This window comes from Bos mutus, chromosome 18 (genome assembly GCF_027580195.1).
Source record: "Bos mutus isolate GX-2022 chromosome 18, NWIPB_WYAK_1.1, whole genome shotgun sequence".
NCBI lineage: Eukaryota > Metazoa > Chordata > Mammalia > Artiodactyla > Bovidae > Bos > Bos mutus.
In genome coordinates, this window is record NC_091634.1 from 33,169,336 (window position 1) to 33,189,755 (window position 20,420).

The 20,420-nt window shown below is 38.1% G+C and overlaps 1 protein-coding gene and 1 non-coding gene across 2 annotated transcripts in view; both read left to right on the top strand.

Annotated features, from left to right (window-relative positions):
- The window catches only part of CDH8 (cadherin 8), a 402,649-nt gene that overhangs the window by 292,404 nt on the left and 89,825 nt on the right, over window positions 1–20,420 (top strand). The gene's annotated exons all lie outside the window — the stretch shown is intronic.
- Window positions 2,484–2,612, top strand: LOC138991872 (small nucleolar RNA SNORA18). The gene has a single exon (XR_011467770.1). It is a non-coding gene; the product is annotated as a small nucleolar RNA SNORA18 (small nucleolar RNA).

Below are 20,420 nucleotides of genomic sequence, written 5' to 3' on the forward strand. Positions count from 1 at the left end.
GAACCCAGTAAGATGAATTCTATTTTGGAAAATTTAGTCATAAAACCAAAGCCCTTGACAGATAAGGATAATTTTGGCCTCCAGATTTTGTTTCGTTTCTGCTAGTGATAGGAATTGTTACCTTTTTATTTTTTACTATGTATTTTGTAAACTGATTATTTTTTGCAACATTGAAGACTCAAAACAACTACATGAAAATAAGCCAGAGTGGGGTGTATCATCCTGCATTTCAGATGACGTAGCCCAAAGTTAGAAAGCTTGAGCTGTTGTTTTCTCAAGATCATTCTGCTAGACAATGCAAAGTCCTTCCATAACCCTAAGACTTTCCATGAATTTGTAATTAGCATGTGCTTTACTAATATTCATTTTGCAAGAACAGATATACACCAGATCGATTTGGGTAATACAGTCTTTGACGATGGTAATGATAATAGTACCTATTGGTTACTCTGTGTATTACCATCAATTAATTTTTTTTTAATTGGAGTATAATTGGTTTACAATGTTGTCTTAGTTTCTGCTGTACAACAACCTGAGTCATCTTTATGTATACATATGTCCCTTCCCTCCCACTGTCCCCAGTCACACTCCTCTAGGTCATCACAGGGCACCAAGGCGAGTCTATGTGCTATCAGTTTTATGGAGTAGCTATTTTACGTAGGAACTGTATGAACAGAGTCACACACCCTTACAAATCAGGCAGCAGTCATCTTGGTAAACACCCTTCAAGGGAGCAAGCTGCCTGCTGCTTTGCTCCTTACGGAGGAGCGCGCATCTCTCATCTGTCTGCAGATCATCTTCTCCAAAGCGCATAAATGTATCCCTAGAGCTGTGTATGCTTGGGGCTCGAAAGTCTGATCTTGTATTTAATGTGCTAGGATAATGTTGGCCTGAAGCTCCTTTTCATACCATAAGTAACTTGCACAGAGAAAAGACGATTAACTTTAGTACAATGAATATTGAGATAACAAAATGTTAAATAAATAGGTTACATTATCTCTATTTTATAAGATTGATATATCTATAGAGGTAATTTTCCTCTAGGTCACTGAACAAGCACTTTCTGGAAATCAAATGTCCACCACATCTGTCTTGCTACATCAGTAGACTATATCCAAGTTAACAGCACATGGACTACTTGCAAATATCTAGATTGATTCTGGATATATTCTGGATATAGAATCTCTTTTCTCTCTCTCTCTAACTCCTTTCTCTCCTCCCATGGAATCAGCCTTGGGTTTCTCAAAGGAAGGCATCTAATTTAAAAAGTTTGTATCGGTCTATTGCTGAAGTACTGGGTGAAGCTAGATGTGAATTTCAGACCTTGTCACATATTTAAAAACAATAAACTTACTTCCTTTCTTATCATAGTTAAAGCCTAGAAGGCAGAAAACAGTAGAACTTTCCTGCATTAATGTGAGAGCATTTTTAAACAATTGCATACCTATAACAACTGATGCCCAAACATCTGGCAGCAGAAATGAAAATTAAATCAACTGACATTTACACATACACTGCCGAGCAACAGATGGGGGGAAAGGCTGGATGACTATCTCAACTAATTTTGATAAATTCCAGGAGAAATAAACCCTAATTGTCCATTTATTAAGTCTTCCGAATCATGGGTCTAATGACAGTAATCTTATCTGAAGGTTGGGTGCCACCTGAGGTGTCAAATTGTATCATTTGAAGTTTATACCTTTCTTGGTTCCCTAGTTCTTGGACAGCTTCATTCCTTTTTCCTGAAAAATTTGTTTTGTTTCTCATATCTATTTGAGATTTAGGCATTCGATTTAAGCACTTGATTTAAACAACAATAACCTCTTTAAAAATCACATTATTCCTGCATTCTTATATCTGCATTACTCACCAAGGTAGGGAAGGACATAGTTCTACTGGAAATTTTATTTGAAGAATCCAATGGTGATTTTCTCTTAATTTATCTGGCTTATAGCTCTTTACACGTATTTCATTAATCTTTGCAACATTTCTGTGAGGTATGTAAAGGGCAAGTATTATTAGACCCATTTTTCAAGTCTAGAAAAAAGATAAAATGAGATAGAAAATCATTTTCCTAGGACAGCAATCGGAGCCTTGACCAAACCACCTCATATGTGTAGTTGCAGTGTTGCCTTGAAAACTTGATAGATTCACCTGGAAATTATTTCTTAAACTTGTAAGATGAGTTATTAGTGTGTATGTATATATATCTACATCTATATTTATATTCTGAGGGTAAGAGGAAAGGGAATTGTTTTTACCCATTAAAGTCAGCATTGGAGGGACTTTCCTGGTTGTCCAGTTTTAGGAACCCTCCATGAAATGCAAGGGATGCAGGTTCGATCCCACATCCTTCGGGGCAACTGAGCCTGTTTGACACAAATTGAGTCTGTGAACCACATGAAAGGTCCTGTGGGATGCAGTAAGATCCGACAGGGCCTAATTAATGAATAAATAAATACTTTAAAAAAATAAGGATTGGAGTTGAGGTCTATCCTGAGGGCTTTTTCTATAGACCTATATCATTAGAAACACCTCACAAAGTAAAGTGTTTGTTTCCTCTACTCATAGATCTATGTGTTAAATCTGTGAGAAAGAACTACAACACAGAGCTGCTAAATAAACTATGGAAAACCTGACAATGCCTTTACCTTAGGCATTGGCATATTCCGACAGTCTGTACTATTCTAGGCTGTGATAGTTTAGGAGTGAATGCCATTTGGACTTAATGCATGTTACAGGGTGTCTAAAATTCAGAACCAGGCAGATCCATCTCCACTGACCCTAAATATGGCCCTAAAGTACATGACTTGAGGAAATTGTATCCCCAAGACTACAGATAGGGGCGTTTTGAAGTGTGCCCATGGTGCATTGGAAATTAAAGAAGTCTAACTAAAAGAACTGTGGATAACTTGATTTGATAACAGTAGGTTGAGCAAAAGTTCTTGTTTAGAAAGGCTATCTTGAAGATATGACTCAAACATTGGAGGAAATAAGGTGAGTGACAGTGGAAGGAATCAAGACGTGAAATCTCTTAAAAATTCATTGACTTTAAATAATTTTGCCTATGTTCCACATAATTTTTTAAAACCCTTTATGCATTTTGTAAAAAATAAAGCCTTGGAGAACTGAGAACTAATGTAGATTAGTCAGTCTCTTGGTCTATGTCATGCTACCCATTACCTTCACCCTAAATGTGTCAGTTTGGAGAAGGCAATGGCACCCCACTCCAGTACTCTTGCCTGGAAAATCCCATGGATGGAGGAGCCTGGTAGGCTGCAGTCCATGGGGTCGTGAAGATTCGGACACAACTGAGCGACTTCACTTTCACTTTTCACTTTCATGCACTGGAGGAGGAAACGGCAACCCACTCCAGTGTTCCTGCCTGGAGAATCCCAGGGATGGGGGAGCCTGGTGGGCTGCCATCTATGGGGTCGCACAGAGTCAGACACGACTGAAGCGACTTAGCAGCAGCAGCAGCAGCAGCAAATGTGTCAGTTTGCTCTACTTTTCCTCTCAAAAGCTCATGACACATGAAGACAGAGAATCTTTGGTATACTTTGTTCAGTGTTGAGACAAAATGGAATGTACAGCAACATTAATCTGACAGTTTATGGACACGTATAATGGTTATTATGCTGCGTCACTAATTGGATGTGAATGGTTAGCAATTCATGTAGATGGTAGTAATTAGTCTTACTTTTCCAAAGATAAACTGAGCACATTTGGAGCCATCTGTGGAGAAATACAGGGAAAATGTAGAGGTTGGGTAGCACTCTTTGGTCTGAATCTAAAATCCATCCTTTTTTCAATGGACAGCTTATGATCTCGTTTCAGGGCTCCTTCCCACGTCTTTCATCAAAGAATGAGTTCTGGGCAGATAGCTTTTTGTTTGAATTCTGTCTGGGGCACATGTGGGTTGTGTGTTTATGGGAAAGTCCCCCCCACACCCCAACGTTCCTGAGCTTCAGTTTCCTTCTTTGTGAAGCGTGAATGATAATATTCACTTTGTGGGATTGTAGAGAGTGCACCTAGTAGCAGCTAGCATCATGCCTGGCACGTTGAAATTGACAACTAGTTATATTAGAGGTATTCATTCATTTGATTATTACAGTGTATTGTTCACCCTAAATTATTTGTCTTTGAATTTCCAGGGGCTAGCTGAAGCTAGAATATGATGCTCAAAGATAATACTTACCATTATTAATGAGAGTCTACTTTGTTCCATTAGCTATTTGTTTTATTGTTACAGATACAACTTTATTTATCATTTCACTTCTGAGGATTCTACAAAATACACAGAATCCTAATCTATTCTTTAACAGCTTTGAAGCATTTTCTAGCTATGCCTCCCTACTTATTTAGCAAAAAGGATTAAAAAACAACTACCCCTCCCCCTGAAATCCCTAAACCATCTACTAATGTGGAATTTTACTATTTTATGGAAGTTAAATCCTAGACATAAAAATGGTAAATGATTTTCTATGCTGTCAGTTGTGCGTTCAGATAACATTTGGTTCTTTCAGCAACTTCCACAGAATTGAAGTTTAGAAGATAAATAGGCAGAAAATCCAGTCAGGGACAGTCAGAGATTTCCCTTTCAACTCTGGCTCCCCGTAGTATTATTTTACAGCTAATGTGTACTCTGTCAACTAGGAGTCTGTGCCTTGTGATGCACATCGAAGGATCGATGCGGGGATGGCGGGAGGGCTGGGGGAGGGGGGCGGCTATGGGGAGGAGGAGAACAAGGTCGTGCAGACTGCAGTCCTGAAGCCAGAACATCCTGGGTGGTGTGTCCAAGGTTCCTGTTATGAGCTTAGCATCTAGAGAGTAATATGGTCAAAACTGCCTGAGGGAATAATAGTCTCTATTCTGACCCTGGTATGTGTGTCTGGAGTTCAGACACTCCCTGTTGTAAATAGCTGGAAACCAGACCTGGCCCACAGGAGCTGGACTAACAGATGAAGAAAGACTGAACAAGCCAGCATCGTGCTTGTGAACGTAGGGTCTGGAGGGATCCAGACCAGAAAGATCTTTCCTGTCTCCCTTTAAGTACTGTGTAAATTCAAATCTTAGGTGCACTTCTTATAAGATGTATGATCCAGGGCAACGTGTGTAATATCCCTGACTCAGCAGGAAGTGGGTGCCCAAATGTCCTCACTCTCACTAGAAATTGTATTTTCATGGGATGTACATACTTGTTCAATAAAAGGACTAAGGCACCACTTCTTTAGCTTTTGTATGCCTTTGAGTTAACTGGAGATCTTGTAAAAATGCAGATTTGGATTCTCTTAAGTCTACAGCACAGATTCTGCATTTCTAATATGCTGGCAGATGATTTTGATGATACTGGTTAGTGGAGTAAATGTGAATAGCAAGGTTCTAGTTAGTATCTGCTTAATAGTTATCACAAAACAAAATTCTAGTCCAGTGTTTCTCAGAGTTCAGCATGTATCACATCCAACTGGAGGGCTTACTGAAGCACAGATTACTTGTCCCACCCTCAGGGTTTCTGCATCATGGGGCCTGAATTAGTGCCTGGGAATCTGCATATGTAACAAGTTTCCAAGTGATAATCATACTGCAGTGTGGACCATAAATTGAAAAGCATGGACCTGGACTAGTTCCTCTCTTATCGGAAAACTTTGGTTAACAGTTTGGAAAACCATATTTGGTTTTTCAGCTTTAGGTAGATGATGATCATCAGGAAGTTGTTATTTACTTATTTATTTAATATATTAATTTATTATATTAATATAATTATATATTTTCATTCAATTGTAAAAAATGTATATGTGGAAAGTTCCTTTGCACCCTTTGTACAGCCTCTTCTAATGGTAACATCTTGTAAAACTGCAGTAAATCACAATCAGGATACTGACATCCATACAATCTATCCAAATGAATTCAGATAGCCTCGGTTTTACTTATCGTCTGTGTGTGAGTGAGTGAGAGAGAGAGGTTAGCTCTATGCAGTTCTAGCACAGGTGTCATTTCTTGCATAATCATCACAGCTAATACATACATGAGCTAATACATCTCACTCACCATAAGAATCTCTCCTGTGTCCAGTTATAATCACTCTTTTACTCAAAACTAGAACATTTCTTTTAAACATTTTACAAGATTCTAACAAATCAATTTATAATCCACTGCATTAAAAAACACAGCTGCACTCTCAAACCCCTTCATGATGACCCCTTCTTGACCCTGGGAATCTAGAAAAACTGCTGTGGTTGATACTCTTAAGATTTTTATTAATAACAGAGAGGATCCGGGAGACTGTCCTGTCCTTAAAATCTTCACAGAGATTTTTCTCTCTGAAAGTTCCCATGAGGAACTTCAGATCATTCTGAGATATTACTAACAAAGGGTTCTGTTGTCCCAATCTGTGTTTGATCTGTGGGCTGATGTGTGTTTCTTAATTTGAATATTATTTTTCTCTGGAGAAGCTGCAAATGAAAAAGTTTTATTTTCACACCTGACCAGTCTTGATGGAAAATTTACTTCTTTAGCTAATTTCTCTTCATTCACATTTTATTTAGTCAACAGGAAGTGATGTGGCATCTTAAAAATTATGCCTCTGCCTGGAAGCTCTTAGTTGGATCATCAAATTCAGTAGACATGAATACGTTTCCTTTACTTCTGCAGGTGACGTGGTCAAAAGTTTAGCCACTACATAGAAGGGTCTCCTTTCTTCCAACTTCCCGTAATACTTTCCCTATTTTCGTTACACTAAGACTTTGTCAACAGCCCCCTCACATCCTTTAGTCTCTCGACACTCTCCCTGGGGCCCTTCAGGCTTTCACCAAGTCTCCCCAATTTATCTAGTTGCTGTCTGCAACCTGGTCCTAAAAGCAATGCCACAGGTTTTCAGTTTTCATTACAGTAGCGCCTTATATCCAAACACTAAAATCTGTTCTAATTATCTACTATTACAAAACAAACTATTCCAGAATTTAATGGCATAAAGAAAGCAACAATGAATATTTTACTCACAAATCTGAAATGTGAGCAGTCCTTATCAGAGTCAGCTTGTCTCTGCAGAATGTAACCCCAGCTAGATAGCTTGAACGTGGCTGACCATCCAATTCTATGACAGTTTACTCATATGGAGGCCACATTAGTTGGTAAATGGCTAACAGGCAGCTTGGGTTCTTTACTGACTAGTGTCTGTGTTTCCCAATAAAGACGGGAAGTGGAAGCTGCTAGCTCTGTAAACTTAAGTCTAGAAATTTCTGCAGTGTCACTTTTTTTATACATACTGTTGATTAGTAATAGAACACAGAACATAAACCTCCACCTTGCAATGGGATGCATGTAGACAATTTTGGGGCCGTGTTTTAAACTTACCATACTAACTTGGTTAATTACCACACAAACTAATACTTTTGGTTCCTACAAAAGTAGTATGTTAAAAAAGACAGTTAAAATAGTCTGAAACTACTTAAAGTCTTAAAGAATACTATTAATATCATTAAAATCTTTAATATTAAATACTTCCTAAGTCCTCTTAGAGTTGTTTAAGCCCTAAAACTTTAGAGATTATTAAAAGCTGAGAACGTCCATGCAGTTTCCCTGCTACTTCATAAAACCTGTTAGGTATGTTGGTTGTGGTGCTGCATCTTTGGATTAAGTGAAGTCCTTGTTTTAAGACACATCTTGGTAATCTAGCCAGCCATGTGGCCTTGGGATTGTTTCTTGTATCCACAAAGCCTTTTAAAATTTTTTCTTTAAACAAATAATATTGATAATATGTCTCTTCCAAGGAAACTATGCTTCCCTTGTGGCTCAGCTGGTGAGCTGCAACGCAGGAGGCCTGGGTTCGATCCCTGGGTCGGGAAGATCCCCTGGAGAAGGGAATGGCTACCCACTCCAGTATTCTGGCCTGGAGAATTCCATGGACTGTATAGTCCATGGGGTCGCAAAGAGTCAGACACGACTGAGTGACTTTCACTTTCACTTTTCCAAGGAAACTATAAGGATTTTATATTTGAACAGAACTCAGTTTGAGACTCTATGCTGAAATCCAGAAATGTTAGGAGTTCTGAGTTTATCTCTTATAAGTAGTATCAAGGCCTTTTAAAAATAAAATAGTTTAAATGAAGAATTACTTCTTTAGAATACTGCTATTACATATATATGTATGGCTGAGTCCCTTTACTGTTCATCTGAAACTATCACAACATTGTTAACTGGCTATACCCAATAAATGTTATTTTTAATTAAATAAAAATTTAAAAAAAGCCTCTGGGGGACTTCCCTGGCCTTCTAGTGGTTAAGACTCTGCCTTCCAATGCAGGGGGTACAGGTTTAGTCCTGATCAGAAACCAAGATTCCACATGATTCAGGTGTGGTCAAAAATTCAATAAATAAAACTTTAAAAGCTAAAAATAAAAAAAAAATGAAATGCCAATTATCAATAACAATGGATGGCTATAATATTTTGGACCTCCCTGATGGTACAAACCCAGTGTATTAAAAAGCAGAGACATCACTTAGCCAACAAAGGTCCTTCTAGTCAAAGCTATGGTTTTTCCAGTGGTCATGTATGGATGTGAGGGTTGGACTGTAAAGAAGGCTGAGCATCGAAGAATGGATGCTTTTGAACTGTGGTGTTGGAGAAGACTCTTGAGAGTCCCTTGGACTGCAAGATCAAACCAGTCAATCCTAAAGGAAATCAACCCTGAACATTAATTGAAAGGACTGGTGCTGAAGCTGAAGCTCCAGTACTTTGGCCACCTGATGCAAATAGCTCACTCATTAGAAAAGACCCTGATGCTGGAAATATTGAGGGTGAGAAGAGAAGGGTGCTGAGCCACTGCCCTACTGAGCCAGTGCTCTAGAGCCCATGCTGTGCAACAAGAGAAGCCACCGCAACGGCCTGCACACCACAACTGCAGAGAAGTCCCTGCTCAGCACAGCTGGAGAAAGCCCACATCCAGAAACAAAGACCCAGCTCAGATAAATAAATAATCATAATGTATGGCTGTGGTTTTAAACTTGAGAAAACTGTTTCAGGATACAATGATACAAAACGATATTACCCCAAAACTACATAGATGTCTTATAACCACACTCTTTTGTCAAAACCCTTATTACTCATCACTTCTTCCCTCGCAGTGTGCATGCGATCCTACCTCTGGACCTTTTCTCATTATATTTTTTCTTTCTTTGAACACCCTGTCATTTCCCTACACTTCCAGTTACTACTTTTCTTTCAAGGTTCGGATCAAATGTTACCTTCTTTTGGAAAGTATACATTTTCCTGCAACTACATGGGAGTTCAGAGAAGGCCATGATGATCTAAGTTATAATTATAGTTATTTGTGCCTGTGCCTTCCATTCCCACCCAGACTAATGTTCTCAAGGGCAGAGACTACATTTTACACTTTTCTATAAACCTCATAGCTTACAGCATACAAAGTATCACATCATGATTGGCAAATATTCATTCAATGAGTGAATAATCTTAATGGCTACTTTTTGGATACAATTACAGGGTTTTTAAGCACGTGCTTTTAATATGCAGAATACTTTAGAAAGGGAAAAAAAAATCTAACCTCCCAAAATATGGAGGGAAAAAAGGGCACAAAATTCTCACAAATATTCTGAGGTGGGAATACATCAGAAGAGAAATTTCCTAAGGAAATATCCTCCAAGAATACAGCAATTGGTTGTACATTTTAAAGTTAATAACCCAAGCCTGACCCAGCAATTGCACTGCTGGGCATACACACCGAGGAAACCAGAATTCAAAGAGACACATGTACCCCAGTGTTCATTGCAGCACTGTTTATAATAGCCAGGACATGGAAGCAACCTAGATGCCCATCAGCAGATGAATGGATAAGAAAGCTGTGGTACATATACACAATGGAGTATTACTCAGCCATTAAAAAGAATACATTTGAATCGGTTCTAATGAGGTGGATGAAACTGAGCCTATTATACAGAGTGAAGTAAGCCAGAAAGAAAAACACCAATACAGTATACTAATGCATATATATGGAATTTAGAAAGATGGTAATGATAACCCTGTATGCGAGACAGCAAAAGAGACACAGATATATAGAACAGTGTTTTGGACTCTGTGGCGGCGGGGATGATTTGGGAGAATGGCATTGAAACATATATAATATCATATGTGAAACGAATCGCCAGTCCAGGTTTGATGCATGATACAGGGTACTCGTGGCTGGTGCACTGGGATGACCCAGAGGGATGGAATGGGGAGGGAGGTGGAAGGGGGGTTCAGGATGGGGAACACATGTAAACCCGTGGCAGATTCATGTCAATGTATGGCAAAAATGACTACAATATTGTAAAATAATTAGCTTCCAGTTAAAATAAATACATTTATATTAAAAAAAAAAAAAAACTAAAGGTAGTTTTTCCTTGTTATCTCAGTCTCAGTTATCAAGAAAATGATATTGCTTAATTCTTTTTGCAGTCTGTCAAGTATATCACTATTGTGTGCAAGTCTATCACTAAGAAAATAATTTTGCTTGCTAACTGTCTAGAAATCTGTGGTTAGATACTTCTAGACAGTCGCCGTGTTCTCCCTTTAGGATCTTTGCAACAGCTCCTTCCTCTGCCTAGAGTCTGCATCCTCCAGCTGTGGTCATGAGTAACTCCATCTTTAAGTCTTTGCTCAAATAAGTCTGACCTTTACCACCCCCCAGTGCCATATCTTCCAGAGTCTGCTTTGTTTTTATTAGCATTTAATCCTTTCTTACATGCTATATAATTTAGTTACTATTGTGTATACTGTTCATGAATTCTTCTCCATGGATAGAATGTCTTATACTGTAAATTGATACCACCTCAACAGCTACGGAGTACCTGATAATTGTTAAGTCTTCAGTAAATATTTACTGAATGAATGAATGATTGATTGAGTAAATGAATGAAGGGACAACATGTAGAATGAGTACTAGACTGTTAACATTTATCTTGGCTTAAAGAGCACTGGCTAATACCTAATTCCACTGGATAATTAACTGGTAGTATAACAACATGCTTAATTTCCATAGACATCTTCAAATATTTGAACTGGAAAGTTCACCACAACTCACTGCAATACAATTACCTTTTTGTTTTCATAAAGTGTAATGTGAAGCATGGAGAGAGGAAATATGTTTCCTGCTGTATGCCAACAATTAAACAATGTTATTAAGGGTCCTAGGCTGACCCTGCATTCTAATCTAGAGTTCTTATCACCACACTCTTAACGCAACTGCCCTCTAAACCAACTTTTTACTCATCTTGTTCGCTGTGGTAATTCAGTGTGCCCATTTGGACCCTGTAGCATATTGAGATGGTTAAAACATGATTGGACATTATTTTACCTCAGAGATACAAGTATCGTGTTTCCTTTAAGCCAATATTTTTTTAATCCCTCACACTGATATTTTATTTGTTTGTTTGTTTTGTTTGTTTTTAATGGAGAGAAGGCATAGTGTATTCATGGCAAATTATTTCACCCCAGATACACTTCTAGAGGAAAATCCTCTCTTCTAGTAGATGGCTTTGTAACTCTATTTCTGTAGTGTCTGTATCAAGCTAATATTTAAGGCAAATATCGTCTAACTGTAAGAGATTTGGATGTGCTTTGGAATGAGGCATTCATTAATTCCAAACCCTGTATCATATCAGTGTCTTTTAATTGTTTGACTAAGGATGTGAGATAGTTTATACCTTTGTTTTGTCATCTGTATAATGGATACTAAAACTAACTGCATAATAAACACTAAACTGAACACATATCATTATTAGCTTCCTTTTTTTCACATCCCTGCTTTTGCCTTCATTTTCTATATTACTCTGAGACTATATTCATTGTTATTCATATGATGAAATGAGTTGTTCTAATTGCCTTAATACATTAGGCAATTAATTCTTTTTAGTCTTGAGCAAATTCCAACAACATCCTGAGACAAAATTATAATGAAGGTTTATGTGCAAGAAATTAAAAGTTATAGAATCTTTTTATTCTCAGGTATAAAAGTTATAGAATTATTTTATCCTCATAGTTATGAAAAATCACCTGGATAGGCAATACTTGAAATAATAAAATTCTGAATTGCTCTTGTGCACTCAATTAGAAGTAAATATGGCTCTTTGGATCAGAAACTACAGAGTGGAACTCATTAGCAGAGTTTTTGTTTGTTTTTTTCAGTAGAGAATTCTGGGAGCAATATCATCATCAGTCAAATAGTAAGATGTTAGAGGGGGGAAATCCTCAAATTCTATATAAACAAATCAGAGTCAACTTGCATACAGGAAAGACAGCAATTTGTGGTGCTGTGAATGCATGACCTGTAATTTCAATGGAGCAACCAGATGAGTTGGAAAATTATTACAACAATTCCTAATATAGTTTCACTGAGTCAGCTCTGAAGATAACTTTTACTAAATAAATTCAAAATAAAGAGCTAACATAAATAAGTTAACATGAGTCAGAAAATGCAATGCAATCTTTGCTTTGATTTAAAGATTAGAGCAGATATTAAACCTACCCCCCATCCAGCATCTGGTACTCTGCTTGCCTTTCCCACAGCCTCATTCTATGATCAGGTACTTGCAGTGGTCAGAAACTCACTACCTTGGGGGACTGATGGGTTTTTCTCTTGAGCAGCTGTGTTGGAAAGCACTTTAATCTTGGAGTGAGCCAAAATGTGCCTCAAGGTATAAACAAGTCTTAGTCGCTTCCCCTTTAGCCTAGACTACAAAGTGTCTTGAAAAAATTGTTTATATGACATGGTTTAAGTACCCTGGAAAAATGGCTGAGGAGAAAAATGAACTTGTAGAATTATGCATGGAGGTGACAATACCTCAGAGGAAGTTGAGTCAGTAAGGCGGTAATTAGAAAGTTCGGAGCAAATTACAACAGAAACCAAAAACATGGCCTAACTTAAAATTCTGCAATTTGCTTAGTATTTTCGACTGAGCAACTTTCATTTTGGCCTTCCCTGATAGCTCAGCTGGTAAAGAATCCACCTGCAATGCAGGAGATCTGGGTTCAATCCCTGGGTCGGGAAGATCCCTCGGAGAAGGGAATGGCTGCCCACTCCAGTATTCTGGCCTGGAGAATTCCGTGGACTGTTTAGTCCATGAGGTTGCAAAGACACAACTGAGTAGTTTTCACTTTCATATATAATTTCATTCAGTCCTCTCAATAACCCTCAGATAGGTATTATCTTGACTTTAGGTTGACCTCTTATGTACCAGTGATCGTTCTATATGCTGAATACAACAGTGAACCAAAAACTACCATCCAGGTGGAATTAAGATTCTATTAATGATAACCAGGGTTTGCCAAATGATAATACCTGCTTACCAGTTGGCTTAACCCTGATGCTGGGAAAAATTGAAGGCAGGAGGAGAAGGGGATGACAGAGGATGCGATGGTTGGATGTCATCACCAACTCAATGGACATGAGTCTGAGCAAACTCTGGGAAATGGTGATGGAAAAGGAAGCCTGGCATGCTGCAGTCCATGGGGTTGCAGAGTCAGACACAACTTAGTGGCTGAACAACAACAAAGTTGCCTTAAAGTCTGAATTTCTACTGCCAGATCCTAGGACGTGTTTGTTGTTGTTGTTCCTAGAACCAAATCTTCACTAGAATACATAAAAATGAAACAAATGTTAATGTTCTCTTCTGAATCGTCATAAAATTCATGGTATAGACAGAGTAAGGTTTTTAAATGAAGGAGGGATTTTCTTACTATGGTTCTTATCATACTGAATGTGATCAAAGTTCTGAAATCCAAGACTTTTGTGGTGTCCAGTGGTTAAGAATCCACCTGCCAATGCAGGGGACACCAGTTGGATCCCTGGTCAAGGAAGAGCCACATGCTGCAGAGCAACCAATCCCGTGTGCCATAACTACTGAAGCCCACACGTTCTAGAACCCATGCTCTGCAATGAGAAGCCACCACAATGAGACACCTACAAACTGCAACTAGAGAGTAGCCCCCATTTGCCACAGCTAGAAAAAGTCCTTCCACAGTAACGGCCCAGCACAGCCAAAACTAAATACCAAAAATAAATACCTCTGAAATCCGTTTGGATTATTTTTTTCCTAATAAAAGTTTCTGGGATCCAATTAGGGCATCCTCGGTGGCACCAATGGTAAAGAACTCTCCTGCCAATGCAGGAGACATAAGAGACATGGGTTCAATCCCTGGGTCAGGAAGATCCCGTGGAGGAGGGCATGGCAAGCCACTCCAGCATTCTTGCAGAGAATCCCCATGGACAGAGGAGCCTGAGAGTCTACAGTCCATGAGGTTGCAAAGAGTAGGACATGACTGAAGCAACTTCCTACACACATATGCACAGGCTCCAGTCAAACACATCAAGTCAAATTTTACCAAATGTTCTGAAATCCATGAGAATTTGAGAAAAACTGCCTAAGTTTTTATTTTAGATGTTTCAAATGAAGTGAATTTAGTACCCTCTTTTAGTATTTGTCAGTTATGGCTTCAATAGCCAGAATTCAATAAAATCATTTGTTTCCTCCATAAAAGAAAATTAAAAAGAAAATCGCATTCCTCCAGGACCCCTCACCCCCCTGCCAATAGGCAGTACCCTCTTCAGAGCATCAGTTGGCAGAAGTACTGAAGGATGTACTTGAGCTTGGACCTTTGGAAGCCGTTAACTCTGTGATCATCTCTAGTGGCCAGCAGGCCTCTGCTAAGAGTAGATATAGTTTTCCAGGAATCATCAAGAAAAAGGAGTCAGTCTCATTTCATTTCCATATTGAGGATGAATGCTCAGGGTCAAATTATTAGATTTTTAATTAAAGAAAGGAGAGAATTGATTGTTCAGATAAGAAAATAGAGAAAGGAGGTTAACACATCAATAAACTTGATATTAGAGTGCTGTATATATACGTACCAAGTGAAAAGTTGAGTACTAACATTTGTATCTTTTATTTTACCTGGTTTTATTTTGGTTCATAGTCTTCATCTACACCTGAGAGTCTCCACCCCTACCCTCATTTATGTGTGAATATAATAACCCATGTTTTTGTTTGTGTGTCTTTTCTATTTGGTATCTCCTGTCCTAAAAGAGTATCTGGCACCCAGTAAGTATAAGGTCAATATTTGTTGGTTGAATCTAGAAAAAAACGGTACTGAAGGACTTATTTGAAGGGCAGGGATCGAGACGCAGAAGTAGAGAATGAACCTGCAGACACAGTGGGGGAAGGAGAGGGTGGGATGCAGCCCTGACATATATACACTACCATGTGTGAAATAGAACTCCAGTGGGAAGCTACTAGCAGCACAGGGAGCTCAGCTGGGGTTCTGTGATAATCTAGAGGGGTGGATGGGCGTGGGGCAGGAGAGAGGCTCAAGAGGGAGGGGATCTATGTATAGATATAGCTGATTCACTTTGTTGTACAGCAGAAACCAACATGACATTGTTAAGCAATCATCCTTCAATTAAAGGTTTTTTTTTTTTTATGAGAAAAGCACAGAAGTTTAAAATTATTAACTTGTTAAATGCTTATGAGAGGAAATAATCATATTACTTTAGCTGTAGAGTTGTATAGAGATAAAAGCATGGTGCTTGAATGTAAGCGTTCAATAAATAGCAAACAGTTTCTTAAGATGATGATGGCACTCTGATATATCTGGTATAGATTATTCTGGAGTAGGCTTTGGGTTTCCAAATAGGAATTGACTATCAGTTTGATTGTACTGCTGCTGCTGCTGCTGCTAAGTCGTTTCAGTCGTGTCTGACTCTGTGCGACCCCATAGACAGCAGCTCTGCCATCCCTGAGATTCTCCAGGCAAGAACACTGGAGTGCTTTGCCATTTCCTTCTCCAATGCATGAAAGTAAAAAGTGAAAGTGAAGTCGCTCAGTTGTGTCTGACTCTTCACGACCCCATGGACTGCAGCCCACCAGGCTCCTCCATCCATGGGATTTTCCAGGCAAGAGTACTGGAGTGTGTTGCCATTGCCTTCTCCTTGATTGTACTAAGACTTATATAGAGAATACTCAAAGCTTGGACCCCAAGCATACAGTTTTCCATGTCACCTAATGGAGCTCAGAAAGAAGTTAACTAAAGTGGTTCATTCTCCACTGATGGTTCTAGTATCTTGATGGAGATTTGATTAATGTTATAGAGGAATGTGCCCATATATGGGCGTAAGTTACTTTTTACACAAATGACTAATTGACGATCCACCCCAATAACGCTAGGCCATGTCAGGAACAGACTACCACAAGCAAGTATCTTATTTACAACAGCAAGAGTGCACGTGCCAACAACAGAACTTAGCATTTCGCTGGCAATGGTTTTCTCTTGCATCCTTTTTTTTCCTGGTGTGTTAAGGAAAAATTACTTTTCATTTTTGTTTCTGACCTTATTTTTTTAGAAAGTATTTTGGTAGCATACAGGGCTTTGTGTCATTCTCCATAAATTTAGTTCAACAAACAAACAAAAAACAGATCCAGTTGTTTTTCTTTTTCACCATTATTTGCAATTATTTTCCTAACAACATTGAAGATTTCAATACTGGCCTTTGTTTTTTCTCTTGCAATGTTTGGAAGTAAGCTTGACACTTGGTGTCCCTGTCAGCCTCTCTGTTGCTCTACATTGCAAATTTGCATGATAGATTTACTGGGTCCGGGAAGAGTTTATTAACCTTCCTCTAACAGAGTAAGTAGTTTTAAAGTTTTTACATTTAGCACCTAACTTTTACCTATAACAAGAAACAGAGAGAGGGAAGGAGAGAAAGATTGGTTTACAGAAATTCTGAGATGCACAACACCATTATATACAGGTGTTCTGCATTGCTTCTCCAAATACAGTTATAAAAAACACATCATGCTTCCTATTACTTATTGATTCACATATTTCACCCAATATATCTTTTTAAGTTTTATTAAAAGAATACATGATATTCTGTCTAGTTGCCTTTCTAATATATATTGATATATGATTTTGTGGCTGTAAAGGCAGCCTGAGGAAGTATCAATATATGGATATAATTATGTATGTCTATGTTTACATTCACATCTATTCAAACCATTTAATGTTAACATCTGGGAATAAATCAACATCATCTATTTTATTATCATGTACTTGACAGTGAGCTGGTGGGTCACTGTAGTCATTTTACCATCTCTGCTCATCATTTATCTTGAATTATGTATTTGTTTTTGTAACTCAGTGTGTTTTATATATCTTGGTCCACTGTCAAAATAAATGCATAATTTATTGTGACCAAAGCACAGACTGAGGAAAAGAATCTCAGGAGACTGTTCTGGCTTTGTTGTCAAAGCATTAACCAAAGATAACACAATCTTAATTACCATACCTGAATCTTGCAAGGCACTAACTCATGGAGGATTAGGGTCATTTTATAGTGATATTCTGTCCATTGTTCCACAAGTACGGGGAGATTTACAGTTTGATTTTCTTGGGGAAACAATGAACCTATTATACCACAATGGGATGGGAGAAAATTATATATTTTTCTTTTGTCTCTGATGGTAGCTTATACCTGACTAATTTTCAGCACTGAGAAACTACAAAATTAGAGGAAAAGAAGGTATTCAAAGGTAATCAGTACTTAAGCCAAAATACCATAAAGAAAGGAAACAAATTGAAGTGACTCAGTTTAGCACTGCCTATTTCCTTCCGGGCTTTAACTGATTCAACTCACAGAGCATAGAAACCACGTAGAAATCAGTGACTTGGAGTTTACGAGTGTCTTGTGGGACTGTGGAGACAATTGTAGTTCAGGGCTACCAAAGTGTCCAGAAATGGAGAGACCAAGTCTACAGCAAGGAGGCATTTGAAAAGAAGATTTCAGAGCATTATGGGTGGTTTTCTCCCATGAGGCATTTAACAAATCTTAACACGTACAGGAGTAAAGGGATTTCAAACCTATCAGCGAGTGTGCTAAGAGGCTAAAAAGCTAAAATAAAAATTGTAGCTTAACAGAAAGAGTAATCTCTAGAACTAAGGGAAAACTAGAAGTTAAATTAGCCCTCATAAATTCTGAATTCCAGCCTAAGAGTATGGAGGTGATCTATCTATCCATAAAGACCTTCCTGTGAGGGAAAAAAATCAACTCTATCTGAAGGAATAGAACACATTTTCATATCTAATTTCCAGAATTAAAACCTAGATCCAGGAAAGGGGTAATAAAATGGCATAAACAATGCATTATAAACATCCTTGCATTGTACATAAAATGTTTGAGGCATTACTTTAAAGCATGTTCTAATAAGTCAGTGACACAAATATAAATATGATATTTAAGGTTACCACTAAAATAATGTTAATAGAAGACTATATAGTAAATAGGTTAAACCCTCTTTTCTTTTTTTGAATTCATAAGTTTTAATTATTTCATTTCCCCCTTTAGCCTATTAGTTGGAGCAAATAAAAAATTAAAACTTACGAATCCAAAAAAAAAAAAAATAGAAAAGTAAAATGAGAAAGAACTGATGAAGAAAACTTTAAGTGCAATTCCCAGGTGGCTCAGTGGTAAACAATCTGCCTGCAAATGCAGGAAATGAGGGTTTGATCCCTGGGTCAGGAAGATCCTCTGGAGAAGGAAATGGCAAACCATTTCAGTATTCTTGCCTGGAAAATCCTATGGACAGATGAGCCTGGTGGGCTACAGTCCATGGGGTCACAAAAGAGTTGGACATGACTTAGCAGCTAAACAGCAATGACAACAAGAAATTAAAACCCAGATATAAAATCACAGTAATGAAATACTCCAGGCAAGAATACTGAAGGGGAGCCATTCCCTTCTCCAAGGATCTTTCCAATCCAGGGATCAAACCCGGTTCTTCTGCATTGCAGGCAAATATTTTACTATCTGAGCCACCAGGGAAGATGCCTGTAAATAAACTGACATTCTTTGTCAGAGTGGGGAAAAAAGCATCAGTTTTCAAATCTTTTTTTTTTTTATCATAAAGTGAAAGTGTTAGTTGCTCAGTCATGTCTGACTCTTTGCAACCCCATAGACTGTAGCCTGCAAGGCTCATCTATCCATGGGATTTTCCAGGCAAAAACAATGGAGTGAGTTGTCATCCCCTTCTCCAGGGGATTTTCCCGATCCAGGAATCAAACCTGGGTCTCAGCATTGCAGGCAGATTCTTTACCGTCTGAACCACCAGGGAAGCTCTTTTTATCAGAAACGAACCTCAAGTATAAGAACACATAAAGACAAATGATTGTAAAAAGACCTATGCAAATTAAAACCGAAATAGTTCACCTATAGACCAAGGAGAAAGAAATATTACCAAAGATAAAGAGACATTTTTCATAACGATAAATAATTAAATTCAACAGGAAGATATAAAGATTCTGAAGTTATGTATACATAATAATAAGATGTTTGCCAAGTACATAAAGCAAAAAAAAAAAATGACATATACAAATGATGAAATAGACAAGTCAACACTTGTAAATGAAAATTTTATCCTACAACTCTCTACAAATCAGACAAGTAAACAAGAAATTACTAAGGATAGAAAGTATTTGAATATCATGATTAGTGAACTTGTCCAGTTGAAATGTATATAAACACTGCTCTTGAAAATTATAAAAATACGATAACTGCCAAACACACTTGAAACATTTACCCAACATAGCCAAAATTAGGCCATAAATCAAGTCTCAGGACTCCAAGCAGAGTACACTTTCTTAACACAGTGGAATTAAACTAGAAATAAATAACAAAAAACTCTGTCTGAAATTATCCGAAGTACTGGAAATTAAGCCATGCATCTCTAAATGACTGGAAAACAGAATAAAATCACAAAGAGAATTAGCACATTTGAAAAATGAATGATAAGAAAATAATGACATGACAAAACTTGTGAAACACAGCTAACACAGTGCCTAGAGAGAAATTAGCCTTAAATGTCTATATTAGAAAAGAAGAAATGCTCAAAATCAATTATCTAAGCATCCACTTCAAAAAGGCTGAAAGTGAACAGAAAATTAAAAACCAGTGGCGAGGTGAAGATAAATACAGGGTAGAATGTAATGAAATTGAATACAAATATACAGTCCTGAAATTCAACAAAGTCAAAAACTATTTGCAAAGGTAAATAAAGCTGATAAAATCTTGCAAGAAAAAATAGTAAAGGTACAAGTAGCCAATATCAGAAATGCCACGGAATTCTCTGCTGGTTCAATTGTTAGAACTCAGCATTTCCACTGCATGCTGCTGCTGCTAAGTCACCTCAGTCGTGTCCGACTCTGTGTGACCCCATAGATGGCAGCCCACCAGGCTCCCCGGTCCCTGGGATTCTCCAGGCAAGAACACTGGAGTGGGTTGTCATTTCCTTCTCCACTGCATGAAAGTGAAAAGTGAAAGTGAAGTCGCTCAGTTGTCACCGACTCTTAGCGACCCCACAGACTGCAGCCCACCAGG